Genomic DNA, 3,563 nt, shown 5'->3' with positions numbered 1-3,563 from the left:
GCTGAGAGTTCAGTCCTCGGCTCTGTCTTTGCAGCTGGTTTCTCCGTTCTAATACCTGCGAGCTCTCCGACACTCTGACACCCCCAATCCTTCTGTGACCTTGCGTGGGCTTCACCCCGGTTTAGCCCCTGGAGCAATGTCCCTCAGTGGAACAGACTTTTAAAAGTCCTGATTTTGTGCTCCGTTCCTCCGCCGCTTGCCGGGAGCCGGCCCCTCCCCCCGCGGTCTATCTTCCCGTCGTTTTAGATTCACTTCTCCGCCAGTCCTACCTTTCAGAAAGTGGTTGATTTTCTGTTTCTAGAGTTGCTGTTCTTCTTCTCTTCGCTCTCCCGTTGGATTTGTAGGTGTTTGCTATGTTTAGATAAGCTATCGAGCTGATCTCCTGTTACCTGATGTAGTCTCAGGCTGCTACTTCTCCGCCATCTTGACTCCTCCCCTGTTATCAGTCTTTTTAAATGAGTCTCATAACAACAGCACTTTTTGCCCTGAATTGATGGGAAAATCAGGCCAAATCCACTTGCTGAAATGTAGTATTTTGCAAGTAATTTATTTTTCTTCTGCTTCTTCCTTTTTCTTTCAACAGAAAAACAACAACAAAAAGTTTATTTTATAAATTTTGAGAAATTAAAATATTTATAATTATTAAAATAATTTCTAGAGCCATATCACCCTTCAGGTATCCACCCCACATACTTCTCAAGGCTGCGTCTCCCATGGCTGTTCTGGTGGCTTCCTCCACAAGTAACTTCCTGCCTCTGGAGGGTGCTCTCTTCCAGAGCCTGGGGGAGGAGGGCAGCTAATCCTCTGGCACTTCAGCCCTCAGACCACAGCTACTGGCAGTAGGTACTTGTCTGAGGGCACTGGCCAGAGAAACAGCTGTCTGTGCCTCTTGACTGAATTCATGCACGTTGATGAATGGGTCTGTACACTCTTCCATGAAAGCCCCTTACCTTCAGACTGTTTTGGGTGAAAAATATTTGCCAATAATCATGTAACATAAGTGATGCTACTGAAGCTGAATCATAGGGAGAAAAATAAGCAGAATTATGGTCAGCAGTGGCAGTTCAAGGAGAATGAGAGTATGTTCCAGTGTCTTCGCTGGAGATGCACAGTTCCCTTGTTTTCCAGCACGTGGGTCATTTGGTGATGGAAACTGAGGTGAAAGAACACTACCGCCCTGTGCGGCTGCAACAGGGAAGGCTGTTTCTCGGTCTCTGTTGGTTTCCCTTGTGGCAAAGGCTTGCAGACTTCCCCTCTGGTTCAGGCTACTCTGAATGTGTGAAACATGGATTTCTACATTATTCTGAAAGCAACTGATATTAGAAGTATCTATTGTAGTCCTGATACCATTTAATGACTCTGTGAGTGATTTGAACTCAAAGGAATTCAGCTCTCCTCCTTCTACCAGACACTTAATTTGTAATAAAATAGGAGTGAGCTGGAGATAAAGTCTGTCAGAGTTTCATTCTCAACATGGGGCCATCAGGTGGAGGCCCTGGCTGACAGTCAAGCTTCTGGGCTTCCTCCTCACACTTCCATCTCCAATCTGTGGGCTGGCCCACAGGCTGCCTGCCATTGTCTGGAGAAGGCTCATAGCAGTATTGCTGCACTTCATCCAAAACTTTGTTGAGGTCCTTGTTGAGTTGCTCAAGCTCCAGAAGGGTGGGTGCATATCTCTGCTGAAATTTAGTGCCAATGGGCATGGGATAGGATTTCAATTTTTCTGCTTCTGTGTTCATTTCTCTTAATTTTTTGATATGTTCCATTTTAATCATGAGAATTTTTGACAATTTGATGACTCGGATAAGGAATTGTACTGGAAAACCACCCAGTGTTTCAGTGTCAGAGCCAGAAATCTTACTTCTCCAAGGTGACTGCTAGTACAGGATCATAATCCATAATTGTTGACTGGATAGGAGGAGTATAATGCAGTGGAGTCATAAAGAATCAGAAAGGTCCCTGTTTTGTCCAAAGGCAGAAACTGGCCTTGACTCATGAAGCTCATTACTAAGAACTTCATAGTCAGGGATGGTATGGGTGCCAAGCCCTGCCCTATCAAAAGTTACTCTATAAGTAGCATTAAAATTATCCACAGCATCTATTCTTCTGATGTAGAGACCGTCATGAACACCACATAATCAAGGTGTAACTTTGCTTCCAATAACCAGGGGCAAAGGAATTTCATTGGGAGATCTTCAAACTGGGAAACATCTGCAACTTTCATTTGTTGTAAGAGTCTTATTTTCTGTCATTTCTGTTTTAATGCTAGGCTCTCTTCCTCAAAAAAGTCACAAGAACATCACTGTGATTTTCCCATGAGTTGACTGATTTTTCTATTCTTGTTAATTTTCTAGTTTTTAAATTAGGAAAGTACTCCTCCTGACAGACACAGAAGTCATCATCGCCTTCAAAGTATTGCTTATCTATATTTGAGTAGAACCATTCATATATGCACCATTTATGTGCTTTGGGAAGCTTGAGTAGCAATCAGAAACAAATATTCTGTGAGGCTTTCTTATTTGGTGTGGACACTGTTGCCATAAATTTCAGTGGGACCATTGCAACTCTGGTTTCTTTTTTGTGACTTTGTATTTAATTGTCTGTCATCATCATTAGAAAAGGGTCAACTCCATTTTGAATTCCTGAAAAGCATCTCCACAGTGGAGCCCATACACCTGCCTTTCCAAAAAGGTGTTTTTTGGTAAAGAGGTGTACTTTTCATTCCATGTGTTCTATAAGCTTACATTTAAATGGACAAGGGCTTTTGCTAAAGAGCTCTGGTCAGGCAACTGGTAGAGCTTCACCATTTTGAAAGAGCGGACTTTATATACATTTTAATATCAGCTTGGTGATCTCACAAAGCAAACAAGCAAATAAATGAAATAACTTGCTTGATTTTATTTATTTATTTATTTATTTATTTGACACAGAGAAAGATAGACAGTGAGAGAGGGAACACAAGCAGGGGGACTGGGAGAGAAAGATGCAGTCCCCCTAGCAGAGCAGGAAGCCTGATGTTGACCCTGGGTTCATGACTGTGGCCAAAGGCAGATATCCAATGCCTGAGAGCCCCATGCTTGGATTTTTAAAAATATTATTATGTTCAGTTAACCAACATCGTACATTATTAGTTTTTGACGTAGTGCTCAACGATTCATTAGTTCCCTATAACACCCAGGGCACATCACCACTTGTGCCCTCTTAATACCCATCACCCAGTTACCCCTCTCCCCTGCTTCTTTAATGCTCAGTTTGTTTCCCAGAGTCCAGGGTATTTCATTGTTTGTCTCCCTCTTTGATTTCTTCCCATTTAGTTTTCCTTCCCTTCCCCTGCCGTCATCTGTGCTATTCCTTATTTTCTATACATGAGTGAAACCATCTGATAATTTTCTTTCTCTGCTTGACTTTTTTCACTTACCTTGCTTGGATTTTAATTAGAAGTGAATTTAAAGTGTAAATAAATTGGGATAATTGAAATATTAACAATTTGACTCAATTAATGAGCACAGTACATTTCTCCATTTATCTATGTCTTTGATTTCAATGTTTTTTTCAGTGTCTTA

The 3,563-nt window shown here is 41.8% G+C and overlaps 1 pseudogene; it reads right to left on the bottom strand.

Moving 5' to 3' along the window:
* Window positions 1-1,006: 1,006 nt before the first annotated feature.
* LOC123927106 lies at window positions 1,007-2,810 on the bottom strand (annotated as a pseudogene).
* Between the last annotated feature and the right edge of the window lie 753 nt (window positions 2,811-3,563).

The sequence above is a fragment of the Meles meles genome, chromosome 16, assembly GCF_922984935.1.
Source record: "Meles meles chromosome 16, mMelMel3.1 paternal haplotype, whole genome shotgun sequence".
NCBI lineage: Eukaryota > Metazoa > Chordata > Mammalia > Carnivora > Mustelidae > Meles > Meles meles.
Note: the sequence above shows the minus strand (reverse complement) of the source record. Positions and strands in the feature narration are given on the sequence as shown.